Genomic DNA, 27,220 nt, shown 5'->3' with positions numbered 1-27,220 from the left:
TATGAATAAAATTGGTTTGAAATTTTTTTGTCACGTCCTCTAGGTTCCTCTTTGTTTGTTCTTCTGAGTGGGAAATGACATGGAACTTCTCCTTTCTCTGATAATATATTCCGAATCGCCCCTGACAAGCCCCAAAAGTCCACTTTTCTGGGCTTCTATTTCTAGCTTGGGAACCTTCCTTTTGTACTTGAAGTGAACTCAGCTATGTTATTTACTGGGTTGCAGCAAGGATAATGAGACTAGCTGGCACAAAGCACCACACATAGGCTCGACCCATCTCCTGATCCTAAGTCTGTTTCTTATCTTTTACATTTGTACTTTTTTTCTGGAATGTTGAGGTTTCAAATCTGGCCTCTCAAATACCTTCAGAAGTAATAAATGGGTCATAAGCTATTTTTGCCACATATACATTCCCTTATTTTTAAGTCCAAAAGGCTCTCAAAATGGCAAATTTTTTTCGTCATTCCATTTGGAAGCTCAAGTTGGCTCAATGTTACACAAGAGTATTTATAACTTATATTTGTCCCACTCAGCATGAATGAGTTTTTTTGGTAGAAAGATTAAGTGATCCATACCCTGGTAGGTGCATAATAAATGGTTCAGGCACGCTTTGCTCTTCTAAATTAAAAAAAAAAATTCTGAATTAGGAAGCATATCTGAGCAAAAGGTTTCTAAGAAAGGTTTGCCCACGTCTATTGCAAAAAGGCTGAAGGAAATCACAGGACCCCCAAGATCCAAAAGACGGGAATAAATGTCCCTCATGCCTTTGGATATTAGGTGGTGTGGTGACATGGTGGTTCATCTCATGCTTTATGGAAAGCATTAATGGACATTTTTATATTTCGTCAATTGAAATAATAGGAAATGAATTAAGTGACCTAGATTGGCACAAAAACAAAACAACAACAAAAACTTTTAAGAACATGGGTTCCTCCAGAGTTTTACTGTGACAAACTCTGAAGGAGTCTTTGCTGAAGACTTTCTGAGAAGTAAAAATAAGCTGGGGGTTTTTGATTGAGTATGGCTTATAATCAGATTTCAGCAGCGGCCCTGGAGAGGAAGGTGGAGGGAATTTTTAAATCTGACTCATCATTTTAGCTGTGTGAGGAGGAACCAGCGCCTGAAGAGTAAGCATGGGGAAGTGAAAAGCCGGGCCGAGCGTGAGAAAGTCTTGGGTCTTATGTCGGGTCTGCTTTTAACTTGTTGGATGAGCCAGAGCTTATTACTTCTCCCCAGCCCCTTACGAACTGAATTTCTAAGTCATGCATTGAGGCTAGGGCCCCAAAAGAGTTGGATGGGGTGGGAGGTGCAGGCCGGCCGGCCGGGCCACATGGCCTACGGGCAGTGAGAAGCCTCTCTGAGCTCTGCCCTGGGTCCTTCCGGGCCCTGCCTTTGCTCCCCTCACAACACTGACCTTGCCTTCAGCTGGTTTGTGCCCTCTGGCCCCAGTGCCTTCGCCGCCATCCTATCACTGATGCTCAGGATGGCTCTGATGTTGGGGTGTGTGGCGTTGGTCCTGATGACAATGGCCACCTCAGTGGTTGCTGTGCTTTTGGGGGCTTATGAATGTGTGCAGGGCTGATACTGAACTTTGTTGAGAGCCCAGTAGAGGTTTTCCATTGGGGAGCACAGGACCCATGCAAGATGTGCCCGAGGAAATGGAATAGTTTGTTAATAGGGCCCATGTCTTTATGGACTTAGGTGTTTAAATATAGAACACTTAAGCAGGAGTGGTGACCAACCCAATGGCCTCTCTCTCTCTCTTACTCTCTTTTCTCTAATTTTCTCTTTATCTCTTTGTCTTTTGCGTTTATGCTCAATGCATTGTAATTCTGACTCTCACCAGGTTGAAAGCTTACCATATGTTCCAGAATCCAACGAGGCTTAGTAAGTCAGTGACTTTGCCTCTCCCTGGGGACCCCCACTCTTCCTCTGGAGCACAGTCTTACGCGGGAGACTTGACCACAGTCAGGTGGTTTCCATGACTGACAAGTGACCTAGACTTTCAAGATCCTGAGGTCTTGGGTTTGCATAGATGGGAATTAGAAATAGGCTTCACGTGAAGGCACAATGAGGGTACCTCTGGGGATGGCTGGGCCTTATAATTAGACAGGCCTGGACTCCTGTGTGTGGTGTGAATGTGTGTGTGTGGTTTGTGAGTGGGGGTGAGTGTGAAAGGTGAGTGTGGGGGTATGTGTGTGCTGTGTGGGTGGGTATGAATGTCAGCCTGAAATTCGACCTGTATAGGTGTGTGTGAGCATACGTGTGTGTGTGTGTGTGTGTGTGTGTGCATGGGCGTGTGTGTGTGTGTACACGGGCACGTAGGTTGTGGGAAGATCCTTTCAGACCCAGCAAGGTGGGGCCCTTCCAGACACTGTCTGGACAAAGCTCTGCCTCAGGCCAACCTCTGGCCCTGTGTAGCTCAGGAATGGAGTTGGGTGATTGCTCAGGTCCTGCAGGCTAAAGGACCTTTTGTCTTTCAGGGACCAGTGACCACCAAGAAGGGCAATTCAGAAGTTAACTGGCAGAAAGCAACCAAATTGCCTGTCTCGGGCAGAGCTGGCTAATGCTTCCGCTTCAGAAACACAGAATCCTGTGAAATCTTATTCTATACATATTCAGAAACAGGCAGATCATTTGAGGGTGCTAGTTTAGAAGTAAAAATAAATGAAAGAAAAATCTAATATGGGTTTAAAAAAATAAAGGACTGAGAGTACATTTGATTTTATTTACTAGTCAGTTGGGAGAAAAGATTATGAGAGTGAAAAGAAAAAGAGAGAGGAAAAGCACAAAAGGGGAAACCGTGCCACCATTGCCTTGGTCCCTGTGTCACCCAGACACACTCCAGTCCCCTCACGTTTGCCGCCCCTTGAGGTTCAAGCTCTTTCAGGTCAACTCCAGACAGGGCTGCACTGAGTCAGGAGACTGGGCGTGAGGGAGGAGCAGGCCCAGAGGGGGGTGTTGGGGATGCTTGCATGGCTTTGCTTACTAAGCTGCTGAGTTTCGGGAGGCCCCATGGCGGTGGAGACAGCACTGTCCAGGCAGACTCCTGGCTGCTGAGTGTGGCTCTGCTGCTTACTCCCTGCCTAACTGGTCGTAAGCCCATTTCCCTCTGTGAGCCTCAGTTCTCCATCCTTAATGGGTGGGTTTGATTTGACAAAGCCTAAAGCAATTTCTGGGAGAAAGCCTGGCCCCACACTGGAGGCCCAGAGGCTTTCTTGAGATGGGAAGGAGATTGTTCATCTCTGGACTTCAGCTACTGTAGCTAAGAGCCCCCTTCCCCATCTACCCAAATTGGGGTTTCCTTCCTCACGACCAGGGAGGGGGCTGAGTATGAGCACTCCTGACCCTGTGGATGAAACACTGTGTGTATAGCCCCTGTTTTTTCCTACCTTTAAATCACCTATGTGTCAAAGCCCCACCCCTCCTTCCCCCTTTCACACTGTACACGCCGTCAGTCATATATCAGTCATATACGGGGAAGGCCGTGGGTTGTGTAAATTTATCTGTTAAACCTCAAATTCAGGAAATAGTTTGAGTAGCTCATATCAACTAAAATAGCTGTAGTGTACTTGCTGTTTTGTGGTGTATTCGTGCAAATTATTATTTGTTTTTTTCTAACCAGTGATTTGCAGGTTACCCGGTACCGACATGATCTCTAATTTTTCAAAGTATTTCTGAATTTTTAATTTTATTAATAATGGTGAATTATGGTGAATAATGGTGAATTATGCTATCCAACATATATCTGGCATTTATTAACTCTAACTATTTTATAATCTTTTTGTATACATTTCTCACCCCACAGACAATCTTGCATGTTGGTATTTTTTGAATTTTTTTTTTTTTTTGGCTGGGGCTGGGTTTGAACCCGCCACCTCCAGCATATGGGGCTGGCACCCTACTCCTTTGAGCCACAGGTGCTGCCCACATGTTGATATTTTTAATATTCTTTTGATGTTAAAGTCACCAAAGCTAAAAAAAAAAAAAAAAGTTTAAATTTGCTTTAAGACATAGCACTGAAGGTGGAGCACAGGATTTGTTTGAAGTCTGCCTGGTTCTAAAACTTCTTCACGTTCCCACCCCACACAGCTCACACTGCTTCCAGGCCACAATTGTTTTTTTTTTTAAGAAAATAAAATATGGGTGGCGCCTGTGGCTCAAAGGAGTAAGGCACCAGCTCCATATGCCAGAGGTGGCAGGTTCAAATCCAGCCCCAGCCAAAAACTGCAAAAAAAAAAAAGAAAGAAAAGAAGAGAAGAAAATCCTTTTTTTTTTTTCCCCCATGACTGGAGTCTCTTAAACCTCAGAAAATATAATCAGCTTTATTTTGTTGCTTTTCCCAGAATGGAGTCCCAGAGCTCTACCTACCCTAATGTAAATTTCATGCAAATAGTATATTTTGTTTCTGTTGAACAAACTTTTACCTTGTGCTTCTGAAGCGCCAGGCACTCTGCTAGAGACTTCCAGGTGTGTAATCTAATGGGAGAAGAATTTGTGGTCTATGTCGTAGAGAGGGCACAACTAAGACTTAGAGAGACGCTATTATGTACCTGAAGACAGATAGTGGATGGGAGACTGTGGCTTGCTTTGTGAATTAATGGTTCACACAGTTCACTGCTGTAGGGTGCTTGGTGTTTTGCCGTGGCCTGGAACTGAAGCACCCCTTGTTGACTGAGGAGACTGAGTCCAGCTGCCCCAGTAGTCCCCACCTCGCTGGGCTGGGTTTCCCCACTTTTGGTCTGCTGGTCATAACTCAATCTGGTGGTTGCAGAGAAGGCAGCTTCCTCTGGCACCTTCCCATGTTGCATCAGCCTGCACCACTGCTGGCTCGTTTTCACTTACCCAAACTCCTTTTTTAGTTTCATGGCTCATCACAGACTTGCAAATACCATGCATTAGCTCCATATCATGGAAGAAATATCTCTTTGCAAAAGATGTGTCCCCTTTCCAAATGACCCCCCCTTTTTTTTAATCTGGACAGATCCTTTGAGATTCACTTCTAGTGTGACCCTCTCCTGGAAACCTTCCCCAGGTCCCCACCAAATTCATCCATCCATCTACTCTACAAGGATTTATTGACCACCCATGATGAGCAGACACATCCTCTCTGGGCCAGTTTCTGGGGATTCACCAGTGAACCAGACAGGCGACTCCCTGTCCCTGTGAAGCTCATATTCTATTCAGAAAGGGGACCGTAAACACATTCACAAGGTACATGTATATTATGTTAGATTATTCTCCATGAGGAGAAATGAAGCAGGGGTGGATGCCCAGAGTAAGCAGTGGGTAGGGGGAGGTTTGAGGAAAGAGATGCTGTTTTGAGTTGGGTGGTCAGGGAAGGCCAGAAGGAAGTGGGAGAAGGAACCATGGTTGGATGGCCAAAGGACATCGTGTTCCAGGCTCGGGCTCAGCAAGTGCTGAAGCAGAGGCCGGGTGTGCCTGGCCTGTTAAAGGGACAGCAAGGAGCCCAGGGGCCATAGCCGAGTATGCAAGTGCCTGGTAGCAGGCAGTGAGGTTGGAAGACAGCTCGGGCCAGTCTGTGCAGCCTCTGGCCTAGAGCTAGGGCTGCATCTCACTGTCCCGGTTCACTGGCCTGTGCACCTGGCAGGGCTGGCCACCTCCAGCGCGTAATGGAAGGCCCAGGACAGAGGGAAAGCGCAGCTGTTCTGAACACCTTTGCTCCTTTTCTTTTCTTTGTTTCTTAAAAAAAAAAAAAAAAAAAAAGTCAGTAGTTCTAGTGAAAGATAGATAAACATGGGAATTTTGAAGGAATGTGGACTCTAAATCCCATTTAACCAGCTCCTTTCTGAACGACCATCAGATGGGTGGAATTGCTAAGGAAAGAATAAGGTGTGTGTATTGTGGGGGGGAGCTAGAAGTGAAAGTCATGGAGAGGAGAATGTTAATTGGAGCCCAAAGGAAGAGGGTTTTTCCCAATCCCTGGGGAGTAATAGCAGGCCCTGGAACCCTGCTTGGGACTGGTGTTTATACAAAGTGACCGCAGGCTGGAACAGGGAGGCTCTCAAGAAACCCTCAAAGCGTGTCGGGATTTCAGCCAGAACGTTCCACTCTCCACTTTGCTGACTCAGAGGGTAGCAGGGGGAGTCCACGGGACCTGGAAGGCTGTGCCTCTGGAGACCTTTCTACAAAGAAAAGTGCCTTCTCCCCAGGCAGGGTGTTTCTCCTTGTGGAGAGGAATGCTGGTCTCTGAGAAGTTTGAGTTTCTTTTAAGTCAAGAAAAAAATCCTAGGAAATGAAGAGAGGCTAGACACAGGCGTCCTCAAACGCCCACCTGCAGGCCACATGTGGCCCGCCCAGGACATTTATCCGGCCTTGATTTTGCCGCCGCTGCCTGTCCTGCTTAGCAGCCGACTCGTTCCGGGCCCCGTAGTCCGGCCCTCCAACAGTCTGAGGGACAGTGAAACGGCCCCCTGTTTAAAAAGTTTGAGGACCCCTGAAGAGCAAGGGGAGGGTGAGGGCTAAGGCGAGCATTGCCCCCATGCCACGCCAGGGTCGGGGCCGCCACGCCGCCTCCCCAGCTGAACCCTGCATCCATGGGGTGAAAGGGGGTTATAGCAGCCGGTACCAACTTAAACCAGGTGGGACAAGTGCCCAACAGGCTCAGATGGGATAGCAGTTAGTGAAGTTTGAAGCTGGGGGACACCCTGAAGACTGAGGAAGGCCCTTAGGGCATTTTCACAAGGGAGGAAGGAAAGTGGATTTCCAGCCCTATGTGTGTGTATGTGTGTGTGTGTGTGTGTGTGTGAGAGAGAGAGAGAGAGAGAGAGAGAGAGAAAAGAGAAAAAGAGAGAAAAGTGTATATGCCCCAGGTCTAAAACTGTGGAGTATTCATTAATGAATTAGTGAGAGTGAGGGAGGAAAGTAATTTGTTTTCAGCTGGTGAGTCAGGAGGTGGACTTGCTTAAAAATAAGAAAAAGAGAAAATACAAAGATCTGTCTTTCCCTTGTTTACCAACAGTTTATTGAGACACAAGTAAGTGTTGGCCAGCACTGGGCCGGCATCCTGCTGGAAAGCCTGCCTGCATGGGGCCTGCACGCCTATAGGCCTCCTAGGAGAACCTTAGTTGAAGGTACTTGGGATAAGATCACTGGAATTTCCTAGATTTAAATGCACATTGCCAGTTTTCAGCTGAAGAAATTCAAAAACAAAAACTCAGTGCCTGATATTAAAAGAATGAAGAATTAACTTTGTGTCTCCCAATGACCAGGCAAGTCGCTGCCTTCCTGGGCCTCCGTCTTCCCGTCCGTCCTCTGGTGGAGCTAACCTTCCTCCCTACTTCTGTCCCTCTCGGGGGCATTTTGAAGTCAACACGCTCTGAAAACAAGTGAAAAGCTCTGTACAAATTGCAGGGTGTGAATAACATGCCTGCAAGGGACCTGTGTTCACAGGTGGTACCTGGTGCGAGGTTTCTGAGGAAGGCTAATGTTTGTTCACAAAACATTTGTTCACAACTCAATTCTTATCAACTTTGCTTCTCCTTCTTTGTCCCCAAACGTCTGTTTGGATTTTCCTCCAGCTTTCAGAATTAAACTTCCTGATTTTGTATGAGTATTTGATTTCTGCAATTCAGCATAATGCTGTAAAAACAGAAGCATGTCTGTGTTCACCTACTTACTAGAAGGCAATTGTTCAATATCATTGATAGGACAGGAATAGAAGGCAGTGGCCGGGATTGTTGCTCCAGATACCAGGAGGCTGGAGTGCTGGATGCAGAAAAAGTGTCTATAGGGACCAAGGGGCAGGAGGTGTCAAAAGTCAGCTTGGCTTGGGTGTGGTAGGAAACCGGTGGTGTGAATTGTCATGGAAAGCTACATGGAGGGGTGCTCCCAGACTCCCCTAGAAAGAGCTGTTGAAAATTGAGCTCTCTGGTAAAAAGATCAACTTCTGCAGAAAGCCTTCCATATATGTCAGCAAGCTGGGGCAGATTGCACACGGAGAGCCTGAAACGTGTCTAAATAAATGATGAAGGTGACTCACTCGCCCCCATTGAAAGGAGGTTTTTTTTTTTTTTTTTTTTTTTAAGTAAAAGTAAGAGGGAAGACAGAGAATAAAGCAGAGAAAAAGCACGATAAGGTTTGAATTTAAAACAATATGAGCAAGAAAATTGAATTAGTCACTCATGTCAGATCCTGTGTGCTTCTGTCCCTTACTGCTAGGCATTAAGGTCAGTGTCTCTTTATGTTTGAATTTCCTGGTGAAATAACACAACCTTTGATCATTGCCAATCCCAGTGCCGGTTCCAGGCATGTGATGGGCTTTCCGGGAATGTTTGCAAGGGAGCTGCTGTGGAGGTTGATGTCAGCAAGCCTTTCCCTGGCCAGAGAGGAGCACCCACTCTTCCTGAGTCCTTTACTGAGACCACTCAGCCTCAGGATACAAGAGCTGAGGCTACCGGCTCATCCAGTTTAATGGATAGATGCGCTGTCCTTGTTGTGTGTTCCTTTTATGGTGTGTTCTTGTTTTTTTGCTACATCACCCCTGATATGAGGAACTGGCCCAGAGAGCAGTGAATCTTTTATGATTTACCAGTGTTTTAATCCATTTGCAGTTTGCAGAAGGATTTTTGCATTAAAGGTGTGTCAGTCTTGTTTTTAATCCCACTTGGCTAAGGTGACGTAGAGAGTTTTCTTCCTCTTCCTGTCATCTCTTTGCTGTTTGATTCTGGAATGTCACGTGAGCACTCTTAGGTCTTGGGAACCTCATCCATAAAATGCAGGCAGGTTTTTCTTTACCGACTTTAGCATTGTACCTGTGACTATAAAATGATTTAATCTGAGAAAATGTGGCGTGTGTATTAGGCAGTTTTGCCTCAGTAAGGAACAACCCCCAAATCCCCCTGGTGATAGCAACAGGCATCTCGCTGTGTCACATATCATGGCCTTCAGGTTGGCTTTGGTGGCACTGCTGAACATCGCTCCTCATTCTGGAACCTGGGTTGAAGGGGCAGTTGCTTCTGGGGATACAGGCTCAGGATAGAGAGCAAAGAGCAAGCAAGGTGGGCAGACATTTGAGACTATGCTTGAGACTGTTTTTCTGCTGGGATAGAGCATTCTTTATTCCAGAAACTCATATTCAGTTTGCTAGTCAGTGTGAACATCCAAGGTCTATATCAATTATATCCCACCCCAGCAGAGCAACCAGCAAGGCCGTGCTGAATGGTGGGCCCTCAGTATCTGTGGGGAATTTGTTACAGGACCCCCAGCCCTGAATACCTAAATCTCAGGGGATTTGCATATAACATAGGCACACCCTCCTATATACTGTGTTAAATCGTCTTTAGATGATATGGAATACCTAAGACAATATAAATGGTTGTAATGTAAATAGTTGTTATACTATGTTCTATTTATTTGTAATTTTTTTATTGTGTTATTTTTTATGTTTTTTTAAAGTTTTGTTTTCTTTTTCTTTTCTTTTTTTTAAAACAGTCGCACTCTGTTGTTCAGGCTACAGTGATGTCATCAGAGGTCACTGCAAATTCCTGGGATCAAGTCATTCTCCTGCCTCAGGGTCCTGAGTGCCTCAGATTACGGAGGCACCACCTTGCCTGGCTAAAATTTTTTTTTGTTTTTTGTAGAGATGGGATTTTGACATGTTGCTAGACTGGCCTTGAACTATTGGCCTCAAGCAAACCTCCTACTTTGGCCTCCCAAAGTGCTAGGATTACAAACCTGTGAGCCACTGTGTCTGGTCCTTTTTTCCTAATTTTTTTTATCTGTGGTTGGTTGACTCTGTAGATTCAGAGCCCACAGATGTGGAGGGCTGATTATATAATCTTTTACAACTGGGGAGATAACACAGTCTAGCCCATACAGTGTAAACCTATTGCACAAGATGTGAACATTACGTTTTTAGTAAAATAAATATTTGATGACATACTAGGAATGGAGTTTGTATCCGGCGTTGATATTTTAGTGAGAAATGTCATATTCAAATGTAGCAGCTCCATGGTGGAAGAATTTTTGTGTTGTTCACTCCTGTGTCTTAGGGCTAAAGCCCGGCCCCTGCCTGACAATTAGTAGGCATTCAGCACACACTGGTTGTTCTGCATAAATTCATGAGGTCACAGCTGCTCCAATACCCTGGGAACCCAAGAAAGTCCAATATGATTAAAGTCTCAGCACCCTATTTAAGATCAGAAAATTTGGCAAAGCGTGTATTTCAACCATGTGCTAGAAAGATAAAGCACTTTATCAGTTTATTTATTAAATTCAAATGTAATTACATCCTTGAAACCTTTTTTCCCCCTTCTCCTGGAACTCATGTCATCACGTCAAAGACCTCTAGTCACACAGTCTGAACTCAAGGTCCCCGCATTGTCGATGAGCAGTGACCCCGAGGGGAGCAGCGACCACACAGTGCTTTTGACCACTGTTGCCTCTTCTTCAAGGCTGTCCCAGATGCCTGCTGTTCTTTATATTATTTTTGCTGTTGTTGTTGTTCCTACTCTGTCTTCCTGGGAGCAAAGGTAACCTTCTAAATATAGAGAAAAGAAAACTAAGGCATCAGTTTTCAAGGACAAGGCCAAAAGCCAGGCAGTGAGTAGATATTGCCCTCAGCAAGGTGAGACTACCTGGGCCACCTCTTCTGTACTCAATAGCTGTTTGACCTTGGGCAAGTTACTGGGTCTGTCTAGGCCTCATTATTCATATCAACAAAATGGGAATAATAATCATAGTGTTTCCTCTTTGGGGTGCTATGAGGATTTAAAGAGGATATAAAGCATTTGGTGCCTGGGTGCTTGGGGGCCAATGGGCTTTCTGGTTTGGCAGGGCTTCTAGGCAGTTCTGGGGCTCAGACGAATGTGATGGTGGCTCAGGAAAGAGCAGTCACAGGGTGTTGTCTTTGTCATATGACGGTGTGGGTCAGACAGAGGTGTGGGGGTCCCTGGGTGGGAAGTGCAACTCGGGAAACACGTGCAAAGCTACGTCTCAGGACAGCAGCCTCTCAGCATTGCCAGGAAACAAACCACAGATGAACCACACGGTAGGGGCACCTTCTCCACAGGTAATATCCTCAGAGTCATCACATACCATCATTAGCTACTTCCCTCTAAGACCTTGATTAGAGAATATTCTAAAAGGCCAGTGTGAATTGCAATGTGAACTTGAAAATAAATGATAATTCGATTTTTATTCCATATTTAAGATTTACCTTTTTAAAGCAACTTTGCTAGAGAAAATGGTGTGTTTATTAATAACAAGGGAAATACAGGCATTATTTACCCGTTAATCATTTCCCCTTCTGCTAGCATTAGTCGGGAAGACAATCTGTGTAGCTCTGAAGACCTGTGTTGTTCAAGGGCCGGAGGGGACTGATTCCCAGGTTTGTTCTTTACCCAGCTTGTCTCCCTCAATCTTCACAACAGTCCTGGGAATTGCATTTCACTGTCTGTGCTTATTTTTGTGAAAGAGCAAACGAAGGCTCAGGAGCGTGTGTGCTTGGTCGTGATTAGACAGCTGGTCAGTGGAGTACGTGCAGCCCAGAGCACGTGCCCTTGGCATTGCTGAGGATAGTGGTCAGCTGGGTGATCTAAACAAGCTTTCTTAGGACACTTTATCTTCCCAGGTGCCTGGGCCAAAGTGGGTGAGCACTTGTGTTTGTGAAAACCTTTATGATATGGCTCAAAAAGGTTGTGCGAGGATGGTCCTGGTGGTCAGGAGAGGTTCACTGTATGGAGCCCTCATCCCCTCTGCCCACTCCCACTAACGATGCAGGAGCGTGGGGACTGTGGTCAGCTCAGGGTTAATCCAGTGGGTGAGTTCTTCCCATCATACTCCGTGGTCATACCCAAGAGTGAACGAATGTCTATCCTTTCCACGTCTGTCCATGTGCGGGGTCACGTGGGCTGTGGGGACTGGCCTGGTTGATTCATTCATTCAATTCCCCATTCAGTCAATAGATACTTATTGGGTGGGCATCTGCTATGTTCCTGGCACTGGGCAAAACAATGCCTTGCTTTTTATGTTCATACGTATCTGCTTGAAGCCTGAATGTGTGTGTGTGTGTGTGAGTGTGTGTAAGATGTTAGGCAGTGATGAGTACTGCGAGAAGAAATAAAGAATGAAGTTAGGTAATGGAGGTAGAGAGAGAAAGGTGTGTGTGTGTACGTGTGTAGGGAGGAGTTAGGGGAGCCCTGCCAATATCTACAGGGAAAATGGGGAGATCCTGAGGTGAGAATATGTTGGGGAGGCCGGACAGAACCTGCAGGGCCTTGGAGGATGGGATTGAACAAGGAGAAAGGAAACTGGCATTTAGTGAGGACACATGTGCGCCGAGCCCAGGCTGGGTCTGAGCTTTTGGATTCTGCCAGAGCAGCTGGTAAAGGTGGTGTAGGCGACAAAGCCGACCTCGTCCTTGTCTGTGATCAGGTGGCTCACAAAGGCAAACAAAGGATTGGGACAAGGTCTTGGGTTTCAGAGCGTACCCCAGACCTGCTTCAAAACTGTTAATTATTTAGTACCTGGATATACTTGTTCATTTCTCTACTTTGTATCAATTGCTATGATACAGGAAGGCTGAATTTCCACTCACTGATTGGCATTAACACAATTAATGACTGTAAAATACCTTTTAGGAAGGAAGACTGCGCCAGATGTAGTTTGAGTGCTTGAGCAAATTAATAGATCCCCTGTTAGCTGATATGTCCTACTCCATCTCTTCAGAGAAATAGAATCCATAGGAGATATAGCACTTATAGAGAGAGATCTAGATATATACAGGTGCATTTGAGGAATTAACCTGCACAGTTATAGAGGCTCAGGAGTCCTATGATCTGCACCTGTAAGTGAGTTGGACACCAAGGAAGGTGGATGAGATAGTTTCAGCCTGAGTTTGAAGCCTGAGAAACAAGAGAGCCAATGGTTTAAGTCCCAGTCCAGATGTGGAAAACCCATGTCCCTGCTTACAGACAGTCAGGCAGAGACAGCAAGTTCTCCCTCACCCCTCTGTCCATTCTCTTCAGGCCTTCAGTAGATTGGATGAGGCCCACCCATATGTGGGGAGGGGGAAGGGCAGTTCAATGTGGTCTTTTGATCCAGTTTATCCCAGCCAGAGACACCCTCACAGACACACCCAGAATAATGCTAAGTGTCAGGACACTCCATTCCTCAGTCAAGTTGCCACATAAAATTAACTGTCACAGAGACCACTTTTATAAACATACATGTGGTCAAAGAGAACAGAAGTTCTGGTGGAGAGTCTACACCCCTGGGCGTGGCTTCTGGGGTGCTGCAGGGAGGCCTGAACCTGCCCGTCCCATGGCCTCATTGTTCCTTACACTGACCTGCTTCTTGAGATTCCTGAGACTCTTCTTTTGCCTATTCAAGCCCTCTTTGTTTCACTCAAGCCCCACCTCATAGGTTGAATAAGCATACAGGATTATTTGCGATGATCTTGACTAGGAATTTTCAACATATTCTATGTCATGGTCAAGTGGAAAATGGCAGTGTTTGTACAGCACATAGAGGAAATGGATGAAACTGCTTGTGACCACAGAGTAGTGGCCTGTGGGAGGGGACTTTGGCCCTCCTAATCCCACCAGCTGTCTCCTAGACTGAGTGAATAAATAAGCACACTTTTGCTAATTTATTAGCATGGTTGGAAAAATCTGGTTTAAATCAAGCCATCCATCATACAGATGGGAATACTGAGGCTTGATGAGGGAAAAACCAGAGCCAATTATTACCTGAGACTTTCCTGGTCGTACTGGTAGCTGCTTTACCACTTCGGACATTTGTATTTCTGAATATTCACTGGGCATTTGTCACCACCTGTCAGGGACAGCTGACTTGTGTGTGAGTGTGTGTGTGCACACATAATCTCTTCCCGATTGGTTATTAATTATCCAGGGACAAGGTCTGTGCCATGTCTTCTATCTTTCTTTGTACCCTCAAAATTACCAAGCACATCAGACAGATCAGACTTTTCTAAGTATTAAAGTATAAATGAATAATCATCCACCATTATCCTTTAAAAATAAACTGCAGCATCCTCCTACTTCAGATTCCCTTTCTTCTAGAAAGTGTTTGCTGATATCCCTGGCTATGAATGACTTCTGCTTTGTATCCCCTCCTAAAGCATTTAGTTTTGTGACATCTTAAACCTTTTACTACTTTCCACCTTATTTTAGAGTTGTAGGTAAACGTGTGTCATCTCTCTTTCCAATAGCACAGCCACCCTTAAGTAGAAGTTCTGTGGTTCACCTGAAAGGGGCATTTCCTTACAGGCCTTTCAGCCTTTTTGGAAGGTCTCTCATGTATCAGATACTGCAGTAGCTCCGGTATTACAGAGGTCCCTCTACGTACAGATCACGTATTTGTGGTGAGGACTGTCTCTTAGCTTCATTTTATTATAAGAAGAAACTGAGGCTTAAAGAGGGGAGGGAAGGTGCCTAATTCCAGACTGTCTTAGATGGAGCCCACTGGGTCTAAATGCCACACTCTTGTGCTAGCCCTTGCTTACCTAGGTAAAAGTTGTGGAATCAGTACACAAACCAAGAATAGGTGAGTTCATTCTTTTAGGGGCTAACGGAATCCCATCACAAGTCATTTGTGGTGTTAGTGGCTATGAAAATACTCTCCTACTGGAAAAAATGAAAAGAATGTTGATTCTCAGGGATCCGTTCTGCTTGCCCACGGGCTGTGCCCTAGAACATCTGCAAGTTCAATTAAAATATGACTTCCACATGAAAGAATGCTGTCACCGTCCCAAGACTCTCTGCCCTGATTTCTATCACCATGAAAACAAAAATTTACACTTTTTTTCACTTTAATGTTCATCAGCTTTTCTGATAAGTCTTTTATTTATGCATGAGGTAAATCTAATCAACTGCTGACCTCTAGGAGGCTGTGTGGCTGTGGCTCCGTGTGCGTCCCTGTGTGTGTGCGTGCATGGCAGGGTTGTGTACATCTTGCTTTATTTTTCTGCTCTACTTTCTTCTTCTTTCCTGTAGCCATAATTGACCCCCTTCCATATTAAAGACTCCCCCAAAGGTAGAAGACAGCGGCACAGTGGTGCTGGAATCATCTTCCTTGTCATTATCTAAGATCGGCCCCCAAGGAAGTTGTTTCTGGAACCCAGTCACTTCCTGACTTCCTCAGAGCCCCAAGTCCCATCCTGCTCCTGAATTTGGTGATGACAAGTCTCTTCATGGCATCTGGGAGGAGAGCGTGCAGAGAGGAAGCTTCCGATAGAAGACAGTAATTAAGCCACAGCAGTCGCTTGACAGATGCTTCTTGAACAGCAGGATCCGCTCCAGCTCACGGGAGGATGTGACAGAGAATGTCCAAGGGAGGAATGGTTGTCTGAGGTCAGGACACAGTGGGGTCAGTCCTCACAGGGGTGTGACATGAGGTGTGATGAAACTCTTGCTGACAAGGAAAACGCTGACGTTCCCATGACTCAGCCTGACCACTAAGGAGACCGGTCTTAGATTCAGTTCTCACCTCCCTGTGTGGAAGGGAGGACACCTCAGCTAAGTGGGTGATTGTCTTCACCTGTGTCGTCTCTTTTCCTGGGATCAGACAACAGTAGCTGAGTAGAGAGTCGTGAGATGCTGGCTTATCCGGCATCCAGGCCTGCGGGTGGACGAACTTGACTTTTAGTCATCAGATACTTTCTAAATGTGTACTGGAGCCAGGCCCCACACTAGGTGCAGGGAGACAGTGTCGGCTAGTGCAGTGTCTGCCGGAGCCAGGCCCCACACTAGGTGCAGGGCGAGAGTGTCGGCTAGTGCAGTGTCTGCCGGGGCCAGGCCCCACGCTAGGTGCAGGGAGACAGTGTCGGCTAGTGCAGTGTCTGCCGGGGCCAGGCCCCACGCTAGGTGCAGGGAGACAGTGTCAGCTAGTGCAGTGTCTGCCGGGGCCAGGCCCCACGCTAGGTTCAGGGAGACAGTGTCGGCTAGTGCAGTGTCTGCGGGGCCAGGCCCCACGCTAGGTGCAGGGCGAGAGTGTCGGCTAGTGCAGTTTCTGCTGGGGCCAGGCCCTATGCTAGGTTCAGGGTGAGAGTGTTGGCTAGTGCAGTGTCTGCTGGGGCCAGGCCCCACGCTAGGTGCAGGGCGAGAGTGTCGGCTAGTGCTCTGTCCGCCTGGAGGTCAAGGCTCAGGGAGAGCTGTGTGTCAGAATGCAATCTTGTATCACCTGAGTGATCCTGGCAGGGCGTGTTCAGAGGCATTCATTCATTTCTTCATTCACTGGACGAAGACTTTGAAACTCTTCTGTTCATAGGGTAGGTGCTGAGAACCTCCCAGGGAGCACGACTGTGGTGCGAGCCCGGCTGGACAGCAGGCCTGTGGGTTCTCCTTGTGGGCACATAGAGACAGAAGGAAGGATACTGTTTTTGTCATATTCTAAGGGAAAAAAAGGTGGGAAAAAAATGTGTAATGCAAACAAAAGTGTGGAAGCAATATTTACACGCAATTGTTTACCCACTTTTGTGTATTTCCTTTGCATTTTTACTGTATATAGTATTTTTTTTTTTCTTTTTAGCATACCTGTACATTGAAGTCTCTTGAAACTTTTATAGGCTGGTCTGGGCAAGTTCGAAACTGCTCACTGGTGCTTCTTTAGTGCTGCTGAATAGTTCAGGTGGATCTTTGCAACACTGAAACACCTTAAAATGTCGAAGGAGGCTATACTTCCCAATCCTCTGCTCCTCTGCCCCGCTGCCTGCAGAGCTGTTCATCTCCCTGTCTGTGGCTCAATGGCATTCGTTGTTCAAGCTACAGGTCAGGGATCACTGGCTGAACTCATCCACTCGTGCATTTGGCAAATATTTATTGAATGGCTGCTTTCTGCCAGGCATGGGGCAGTAAGGATGTGATACTGACACATCAGTGAAAAAAAGAGGAGATAATAAATAACATTAACAAGAAAGTAATATTAATAACAGTATTCTAGCAATGATAAAATTAAAATAATGGTAATGAAGTCATATTTATATTATTTGTTATAAATAACAATAATTGTTTAATAAATGATAACTTCAAGGTGAAAGTAATAAAGGGATATTTTTTACCTTCTCATGTATTAGAAGGTAACAGGATCTATGGGGAAAAGTGGAGCTGAGTAAATGGGAGACAGTTGTGATTGAAAAGGGCGTCAGGTGGTTTTCATTGGAACCACGGCATTTGAGCAAGAACTATTGAAAGGTGAGGGAGTGAGCACAGGCTACCTGGGGAAATGTAGGCTGAGCAGAGAGAGAGGCCAGGGGACTACGTGGTTGAGGACCAGGGGGCTGAAGCGTGGGCCTGAGAGAGCAGAAGGAGGGTGGAAGGTGACATCAGAAAGACCATGAGGGGGACTTGGACTTGAGCCTGAGGGGCAGGGGCAGCTGCTACGGGGCTTGTGCTGGAGGAGAGTCACAGTGGGACTTGTATTTCAGGGGGATGGCTCTGGCCGCCGTGTGGTCAGTGACCAAAGGGGAACAGGATGGAATCAGGGAGCCGTGGGGGAGGATGTCCTCGCTGCCCGCAGGGATGGAGGGTGGGGCAAGGTGCCGTGAGTATTTTAATGGAAAAGGCAAAAGCATTTCCTGAAGGATGGGATGTGGGGTGGAAATTAAGAGCAGGCTGAGATGTCTCCGTATTTTTGTCCTGGAAGGATGGAATTGCCATTAGCAGGGATGGGAAAGGCTGTGGTAAACAGGATGGGAGGGACGATGGGGAGCTCCGCGTGGGGGCTCGCTGAGTCTGAGTTCGGCAGCTGAGTGTAGCTTCTGAGCAGAGGATAGGTCAAAGCTGGAAATGCAGATCTGGGATTTATCAAAATAGAGCTGATATTTAAAGCTGTGAAACTCAGGAGACACCACCAAAGGAGTGAGTCCTTACACAGCCACGGGAGGCTGAAGGGCTGAGTCCTGGGAAAGGCCAGTGTTGAGAATTTGGTCAAAGAGAAGGACAAGGAAGTGAGGACAGCCGTTACCCAGGAGGAAAATTGAGAGCCCACCATCTCCTAGAGATCCAATAAATAGAGATTTGATCCAAGGGATGATGACATTTTGTGTTAAATGCTGCAAACAGATTTAATAAAGGTGAAGACTGAGTTGACTGTTGGCTTTAGCATGGTGGAGGTCACTGTGTCACCCACTGTGGTTCCCAGCCTGCCCCTCTGTGTGCTATCCTGGCTTGACCAGCCCATCAGCTGGACCTCCTGCACAGTATCCTGCCGGCCTACAGACAGACTGACTGTGCGCTCCTGCCACGCAGTGAGCACCTGCTGGGTATCAGCACTGTGCTGGGGCAGCGAGTGCGCAAGAGGGAGCTGGGTCCTCTGCTGCCCCAGGTTTCTGATGGTCTAGGGAGAAAAACAAGGTGCATAGGATCTCTGATGGCAGCAGCAGGTGGTTGAGGTGGAGTGCAATGATGAGGGTTCAGAGGACAAAGACATTTTCTCTTGGGTCAAAATTGGAGCCATGGCCAAAGGGGCTTTTGAATTTAAAGGCCAGGTTAGACTTGGAATAAAGGAGGTGGAGGGGGGAGAGGTGATATTTTAGATAGAAGGAGGCGTGGGGGCAGGGCACACAGGGGAGCAGGAGGGGCTTAGTGAGGCAGGGTTTGCCCAGGGGCCTGATGAGAGGGCCTAGCAATTAGATGCTGGGCTTTATTTCTTAGTCAACAGGGCCATGGAGTAACACAGTGATAGCTATGGTGCTTCAGGGAGAATCACCGGCTGGGCATGCTGAGCTGTCCAGGAGAGAGATAATAAAGGCCTAAATTAGGGCTGCAGGAGCAGAGAGGAGGGGTGATATAAGGCATGGGGGACAGGCGCTGGGCCCAGCACACAGAGGGAAGGGCACATGGGGTGGAGCTGGGTCCTTGCCTACCCTGAGATCCCCCCAGACTCTGAGGGTAGTGGCCTCACTTCCCTCCTGCCTTTCTCCCACACCTGCCCCATCCTTCTCTGGCCTGTACGTGCTCAGCTTCTCCTCATTCATGAAACCAAGCTGCCACTTCAGGAACTCTGTGGTTAACAAGTTTCTGCAGCATTTGGGAAACAAAAGAGCCTGGTACAGTTCAGGACTCACCACCTATACTGTGTCCACTTTGAAGAGGTGAGAGCTGGCCCACCTGGGTCACCTCGGGCCTGCAAGCTCTGCTCTTCTCTTGCATCAGACCTGATGGGATCCGACCCCTCCCATGCACCATAGTCAGGAATTGTGAGGCTCAGAGAGGGGAAACACAGAGCCACCCGACCAACAGCGCCCCAGGAAAGGCCAAGGTGCCAGGTGGGTCCCTCTGCTCCGCTGCTTACGGCTGGGCCCAGGCGGTGTGCCCCAGAAGATGGAAACCCTCCTGATGGCCCCAGGCAGAGTGGGGCACACAGGTCACGGCCCCAAAGGGGTCAGCACTGATGTCTGAGGCTCGCCTGGTCGGGAAAGGGCTGGCCACCAGCCCCAGAGTCCCAATTCATGTGGCAGTGCAGGGGGAAAAGCCTCTGGAGGGGGCAAGGCTGGCTTCTTCCTGAATCTGCCCATAAAAGGATAAAAGTGCTGCTGTCTGGTCGGCATTGGTAGGATGTCTGATGATAAATTTTTTAAAAGTGTGGATTTTTTTCCTCCTTTGTGTAAGGATGTGTGTGTGCGCGGGTGTGCCTGCCTTCACACAGTCCGCAGCCTGCATGTGCTAACAGATGGGCCCCGGTGTTACAGAAGATAAAACTCAAACTGGAGGATCTGCTGCCTCTTCAAATTAAGAGAGAAAAAAATAAAATAAAAAAGCTCTTCAAGGGAAGCCCTTCTGGTAGAAAAGAGTGGTCCAAAATATTGTCAGGCTACTCAGAAAGGCGGAGAATACAGCAGAGCTATGTGAAAGTGGTTTTTCTCCCTCCCCCTCTGTGACTTCTCCAAAATATATCATCTCTGTGTCAGAAGTAGGCCAAGCTTTAAGGCTATCATGAATTATATATCAAGGGACATCATTTCCCAGGAGTCTTGAACAAATGCCCCATGGTTTAAATTTTGCAGACATTTTTCCCCCAGTGGCAGTGCTTTCTGTCACTGTAGTCTTCCTGGGATGGAATGGGAAAGTGTTTTGCAAAAGGCACAATGAGACATTATGCTAATCAAGGTAATTGTGCAATGGTTGGAAGCCCTTTCTTCCTGAAAGAAGGCTTTTACCCTCCCCACACCGCCCCTGCACTCCAGATACTCCGGCTGCCTGCTCTGGTCTTGCCTTATTTTAGCAGGATTTGGAGACAAATCCTGGGTGAGGGAGGATTGAGGGAGGCGAACTTAACTGGGCACGTCTGTGCTCGTCCTTTAAGGCAAAGCCTCTGCCATTTCACCTGAATATCACATACGCACATGTGCTTTTCCTACCTGTTTATTATTCTGTAAAATTCAAGAAGGGCTTTGTGAAAAATCCTTCTTTTATCTAAAATTGTAAACATAAAAGCATTGGCTAAATTGGATAGGTAGGTTATGGGGGTCTTGGTTAGCACAGGTGCATGGGTCAGAGTTAGCCCAGCACATAGGAGCTGAGGATGCACCATTACCGGGTACAGTGCCCTACAGTGTAGGGCCTTCCAGACAGTGACAGCTAGAGCTTCTGGAAATGGCCTTCTCTGCTCCCTGCACCATATTCTTCCCCTCAATTCATTCTTCTGAGCTGGATGTTTGAAAACTTCTGAGCTCTCCTGTATACAGACTTGAAAGAATCCAGATGTATACATTCTTTATAGAGGCTTTCCATTTTTATTTTTGTTTTTCAATAATCCTTTTATTAATCTTCCCATTTTATCCTTTTTGTTTTGAGACAGAGTCTTACTATGTTGCCCTTTGTAGAGCGCTATGGTATCACAGCTCACAGCAACCTCAAACTCTTGGGCTTACGCGATTCTCTTGCCTCAGCCTCCTAGGTAGCTAGAACTACAGGTGCCTGCCACAACACCTGGCTATTTTGTTGTTGTTGTTGCAGTTGTCATTGTTGTTTAGCTGGCCTGGGCCTGCCTCGAACCCGTCAGCCATAGCGCATGTGGCTGGCGCCATAACTACTGTGCTACGGGTGCCAAGCTGATCCCATTTTATTCTTATACACTTTGGGGATATGGAGGGCTGGTCACATTTTATTTTAGAGATAAAATAATTGTCAGGGCAGTAATATGAGCAAGGACACAGCTGCTAAGGTAGTGCTGTTGTGCAGACACAGACATAAATCAGCGCACACACAGTGTGAAAGGCAAACATGGCAATGCCATCCCCTCCCTAACAAATAATAAGGTAAAACCCAAGGTTGAGAGTGTAGGTTCCTTTGTAAGGACGTGCCCAGACCCCTGGTCTTCTCAGCTCTGACTCTCTCCCAGGCCATCTCATCATATTCTTGCATTCCTGCCGGCCCCAATGACGCCTCAGTCCCTGCACTGGGAACTTCGTCACTCTCATCCATTTTTAATGCCTGTGCCCTCTGCCCGAGCACCCTCCTTCTCACTCCCAGGTCCCACACTTGCCTAGTTTGGTGCCATGTCTTGTCCAGGCTCAGCTCAGGCCCCTCCAGGAAGCCTTTCCCAGGCAGATCCCACTACCTGGGTGGTCTTCAAGATGTATCCTTCATGTGTCCACGTCTGCCTGTCACTTGCCACACTGTATTCACTTGTCATTTCCTATGTTTATGTTTTCTGGTAGCTCATGAGCTATTAGCCAGCATGGGTGAGGGGCCACACTTGTTCTCAAAATCTTCATTCCTAGAGGTGGAAGGGTGCGGGCAGGGTGGACCCTGGTGAATTCTTCTATCCTATTACTGTACTTCTCTCTGAATGCACCCCAGACAAGGACTCCACCCACCAAGGGAGGGTTCGGTGACTGTCCTGTGTGTCATTCAGGTGTATGGCTACATCTAGGTCCCAAGATGAGGTCACGACTGTACCTCATTCATCATCCCCAGCGATCTGGGCCACAACACCATGCTCAGCTGACAGGTGAAGAGAAGATTGATTCCTAGAGTCTGAGGAATCTCATCTATCACTGAGCCAACACAGTCCCAGGTGCAGAAAGCTGGTCATTATGGAAAAATGATTTGGAATCAGACACCCTTCTGCCATTGGCTTGTGTGATCTCAGAAAATTCACCTAGGCACTCCAAGCCTTTGTGCCTGCATCAGTAAAGGAAAAAGAAATGGATTCTACCTGAAGCTACTTTAATAATGAGAGATTATTTTGTACAGTGCTCGGTACATAAAGGATATGCATAAATATTGGCTGTCATTAGTATGAACAAATTTAGTTTTGCAATTCCATAAATCAGAGGATTATCCACAGTATAGCAAAACGATCTGCCATTACTGAGGAAGTCATGGTCTCCGTCCAGGATACTATAACAGAATAGACAGACTGAGTGACTTGAATAACAGAAATTTATTTCTCATAACTCTGGAGGCAGGGCGCTATCTGGTGAGGACCCTCTTCCTGGTTGGCACGTGGCTGTGTCCTCCTTGTATCTCACATGGTGAAGAGAGAGTGTGTTTCTCTCCTGGCTCTTCTTATGACGTCACTGATGTCATTCATAAAGCTCCATTCTCATGACCTTATTCCTCCCAAAGGCCTCAACACCAAATATCATGACAATGAGGTTTTTCTTATATAGAGTCTCACTTTCTTGCTCCCAGTAGAGTGCCATGGTGTCGTAACTCACAGCTACCTTGAACTCTTGGGCTCAAGCCATCCTCTTACCTCAGCCTTCTAAGTAGCTGGGAGTACAAGGCACCTGCCACAATGCCCACCTATTTTTTTTAAGAGACGGGGGTCTCGCTCTTGCTCAGGCTGGTCTCGAACCTGTGAGCTCAAGCGATCCACCCACCTTGGCTTCCCAGAGTGCTGGGATTACAAGTGTGAGCCACCGTGCCCAGACTGACAATGGGGATTTTGGCTTCAACATATGAATTTACAAACATTTAGTCTCTAATAGTCATCAAATTGTTACTTTAATTATTATAACTATCTTCAAAAGACAAGAATTTGTTTGAGGTATGAGCATTGGAACCAAGGAAATCCAATCCATTTGGCCAAGCGTGTTACTTTACTTCTCTTTGCCTGGGTGTCGTGAGACCTGGCTTGCCAGGATGTGGGTGTGAGGATAGTGAGGAAGGGGCCAGGCTCAGCCAATGAAAAAGCAGGGTCTTAGGATGTGGTGGTTCTCAGAAGTTCTTTGCCTAAAGCTGTTCTATTTGTATCCTGTGACGTTGGGCCCTTGCTGGATGGGAGCCAGCTTGTTCTGAGTTCCATGCCTCGGAGAGGGAGTGTAGAGACCTCAACAGAAACCCACTCTCTGACTAGATAAGTGACTCAAGACTGGACACACAAACTGCATTCAAATGAGAGTGAGTAAGAAACTCAGCACAGGCCCGGGCAGCTGGCCTCCTGTCCCAGGCCACGGGCCCCCATCCGCCAATGAAGGGTGGGCAGACGGTTACTCAGGTGGCACCGAGTGAATCTAATGAGTAGTTGAGTAAGTTGTCATTCATGGACCAGGGAGGGCAAAATTATCCTCATTAATCTGCTCACAGTTCTGGTGCTTGAGGAGCCACTGGGTCCTGCCACATCTAGAATTAGCTCTGAGCCCTTGGGCTTTTAATTAGGGAGCTTTGTGAGTCAGAGGGTTTATGGTCAGAGTCAGATCTTCAGGGAGACACAGAGGGAGGTCCTCTGTTTGGTCATCTTCTCCTTTAGAAATCAGCTGCCTCTCCCAGCGCGAGGACTCGGGAGTCGGGAGTCTCGCAGGGGACCTCCAGGAATGGCCTGTGGTTGAGCTTCATTCATCATTTCCGATCTCCAGACCCCTGAGGCTCAGGGGTATTGGTATGTTGAATGTCATGGCTTTTTCCCTTGTGAGTGTCTGGGTGGCGCCAGCCTGGTCAGCTTCTGCTGCCGTCCCCCTCGCTAGCCACAGTGTCAGTGCTTGTTTCTTACCCTGAGCTGTTTCCACTTTGGGTGGTTGGTGCTAAATGCATTTTCAATCCCAAGCGGTGCAGAGAATAAAAGGAATGTCTTTAAAAAAGTGGCTTTGAGTGTGTTGAAAGTAAGGTTGCCTGCTGTGTGTTTTTAACAATTGCTTCCCCAGAGGAGCCTTTGAAAACCTCACCTTTCAAGATGTTTCAACTCCTATTAGAAAGTGACTTTAATAAAATTGCTCTTCTGACCATTGCTGCTGTGGCTGGCAGGCTGGTGACTGTTTGTCTAACCTGAGTCTCCAGGGCTGGAACTTCACACCAGCTCTTCTTGCTACCCTCCCACCGGAGGTGAAGTCATACTTGTCACATTCTTCTACTTGGTGTCACTGGGCAGTGGCCGGGAGGTGGGCACAGTAGAGTGTGGGCTTGCTGAAGAGATTGCATTATGATTTCAACTAGATACATTTGCTTTTCTTATAAACTACTCCTGGGCGCCTGTGCTGTGGCCAGCACCGTGTCAGGGCCAGAGCTGTGTCTTATACATGCACTGTCAACCTGTAGTGTACCTCACAGTGTTCTCACTGGTCGGCCTTGCAGGGTTCCTGGGAGATGACCCAGTTTCTCTTCTTTTTCTTCGGATACTTACGTGTTCAAGGCCCTTGCATATCTTTGCATCAGGATTGTTCAGCCTCAGCATCACTAACAAGTCGGGCCAGCCAGGTCTCTGCTGTGGGGTCTCTCCTGTGTGTCGTGAAGTAGTTAGCCACGTCTCTGGCTAGTAGCACCACACACACCTCAGTTGTGACAACCAGACATGTCAGCAGACATTGTCAAATGTCTCCTCATCACTTTGCATTTTCCAAAGTGCTCTTATGTCCTTTACAGATGAGACAACTTAAAAAATAGGAGGAAACTTGCCCATATCCAACTGTGATGTGGGGGCACAGATACTGCTACAATTGAGATCCATTTGGCGGTGTGCTGATAAATATTTAATATCTAATTGTCTGGGATAAACAAAAGCAAAACAGCCTTGATTAGGAGCATGTAATTTCCATGGTGTGAGGGCTCTCACCGTGGCTGGTCTCACGGGCTTCCCTGACTTGCCTGAACGTGAAGCTGGAAGAAGTATGTGGGGTTGGCTCTGGTGAGCTGGTGTAATAGGCTTTGGGATGCTCTGGGTTCCCGTGGGCTGCTGCTCCTGGATTAGTCTGACTCTCTTCCAGGCCTTCTCCTACCTGCAAACACGTACTCACCACTGTGATGTTCTCTGGGGGAAGTGTCAGCCTGGTAAGAGGAGTTTGATCACCTCTTTGGATACGCATACAGCAGGCAGAGGGAAAGTTACAGAAGCAGTGGGGCAGCACTGGCCTCGGGAATTTCACCATGGGTCTCCCAGACAGAGGGACTCCTGGGCAGGGACAAAGCACCGTGGCTGCACATCAGATCTGTGGAGTGTGAGATGCTTGGGAGATGTCAAAATGACAATGGCCAGTGGAACGTGGGGTACGCCATTCTGGATGTAGGAGAAAGGTCTTGGCTAGAGTTTTAGTCCAAATACGATCTATGACCACTGTGAGGCTGTAAGAGGAGAAGTGCCGATGCCCTTCCCACTGTTAATGTCAAAAGCAAAGAGTTCTCTTGTGCCTGCACCTCACATACCTTCTTGCTTCAGATTCCTTGCTTGGTGGATGGGCCGATGGTCTAATAGTGTGAGCTCTTCAAGCCTAAGGGCTTAGCTGGTCTTGATGTTTTCACCTTGACTGTAGTTCAGTGGCATTTGCTCCTAGTTATCTGTGGTCCAGCATTAGACCTGGGAGAGCCTGGGACTAAGGGAAGAACCCTCAGCTTGTTATTCGGAGATCTGGGTTCCCACTATGTTTGGTGTCACTGCATTACATAATCTGCGGGTGTAGTTGGTCTGAATGGAAGGTAGATAACCCCAGGGGAGGGGCGGAGCATGGTGTGGCTTTGGATTTGGCCATGAAGGTGGTGGGAGCACACAGATGTGTGCTTTACGGAGTTCTTTCTGCAAAGTTCAGGGCCACTGCCCAGGCAGGATGAAGCCACTTAGGAGTGTGGTGCCACAGTCCAGTCAAAGGAGGAGGCAACCCATGGGTTCTAGGTGCTGAACAGCACACAGAGAAAATGCTATGAGAGTTTGCAAAACGAGAGTCCAGTGTGGACCATAGTTAGTAGAGGTGACTTTGTGGAGGATGTGAGACCTCTGGTGGCCTTGAGGGATGGTAGAAAAAGGGGAGATCAAAGTTTAGGCTGCAGGACAGGGCAAGAGAGCACAAAATTAGCTGAGAGCTTCTATGAAGGATGGGTCTCGCTTAGTGTGGACTTGTTTATGGAGGGACTCAAGCCTGAGGCTTAAGACCATGGATTTTGTCAGAAAATGGTGGTTCTCATGTGGAAAGTGCACTGTCCTGTGTTAGTGTCTCTGGGAATCCGTCCTTATTCATTCTTGTCCACTGTCTCCCACTTCTTTTTCTCCCACAATAAGATATGGGGTGCCTGAGGCCCCGATGGGGGTGCATTCACCTCCTGCAGTCCTGTGTTGTTGGGGAGCAGACTATCTTGCATCTTGAGGACGATTAGAACCTGAATGTGGATCTATGACTCCTGATTTGCCTACAGCAGGGAGCCCAAGACGGAGAGCAGCTGTGCGGTTGTCTTCAGCAATTGCGAGTATCTGTCTGCCGAGGCCGGGGTGACCACTGCCAGCATTGTAGATTAGCCGTCTCGCAGCTGTCACAGGTATGTCCCCAATCATTCCTCATGACGACGCTGACTCTGTCCCTGCTTCTGAGGATGATGGAAGTGTCTTGTTTCCCCCTTTTTTTTTTGTTGAGGGGTTCTTTGGTTTTTTCCCCAGGGGAAAGGATGACCAGCGGTGGGGTGTGCAGGTGAAATGAGATCGGCGCTTTCCATGAAGTACTAAGAAACGGAGTGTTCTGGAAAGTGGATGGGCTATGGTCCTTACCTCTGAGGCCCACATGAGGACACTGAAGCTCAGAGGCATGGAATAGCTCACTGGAGGTGACACGCAGGAATAGGTCAGGCAAGAACCAGGGACCAGGCCCCCTCTGCATGTCAACATGTTCCTGACGGTTTGGGATGGGGGCATTTGTGGGCCGGGCATTCCATCACTGTGGGATTTTTATCAGAACTCTGCCTTGTAATAAAATCACTTTCTTAAGCTGCAGTATGTAAGATCAGTTACGTTCTTACAGAAGCACTCCACGGAGGGCTGCTGTGGGCATCGAGAACCCCAAGTTCCGAAGACCACACAGCTAGAAAGCCCTCTACGG

At 47.4% G+C, this 27,220-nt stretch overlaps 1 protein-coding gene across 3 annotated transcripts in view; it reads left to right on the top strand.

Moving 5' to 3' along the window:
- FAM49A (family with sequence similarity 49 member A) overlaps positions 1–27,220 on the top strand; it is a 109,631-nt gene that overhangs the window by 7,244 nt on the left and 75,167 nt on the right. For 2 of the 3 annotated variants that reach the window (XM_023511848.1, XM_023511845.1), the window contains exon 2: positions 26,547–26,666. The gene's annotated coding sequence lies outside the window, so the exon portion shown is untranslated. Of the gene's footprint in view, positions 1–23,705; positions 23,812–26,546; positions 26,667–27,220 lie in introns of those variants that run through there. The other variant, XM_023511846.1, reaches the window with a different exon arrangement.

Source organism: Otolemur garnettii, unplaced genomic scaffold (assembly GCF_000181295.1).
Source record: "Otolemur garnettii isolate 467f Iridium unplaced genomic scaffold, OtoGar3 scaffold00022, whole genome shotgun sequence".
Classification (NCBI taxonomy): domain Eukaryota; kingdom Metazoa; phylum Chordata; class Mammalia; order Primates; family Galagidae; genus Otolemur; species Otolemur garnettii.
Note: the sequence above shows the minus strand (reverse complement) of the source record. Positions and strands in the feature narration are given on the sequence as shown.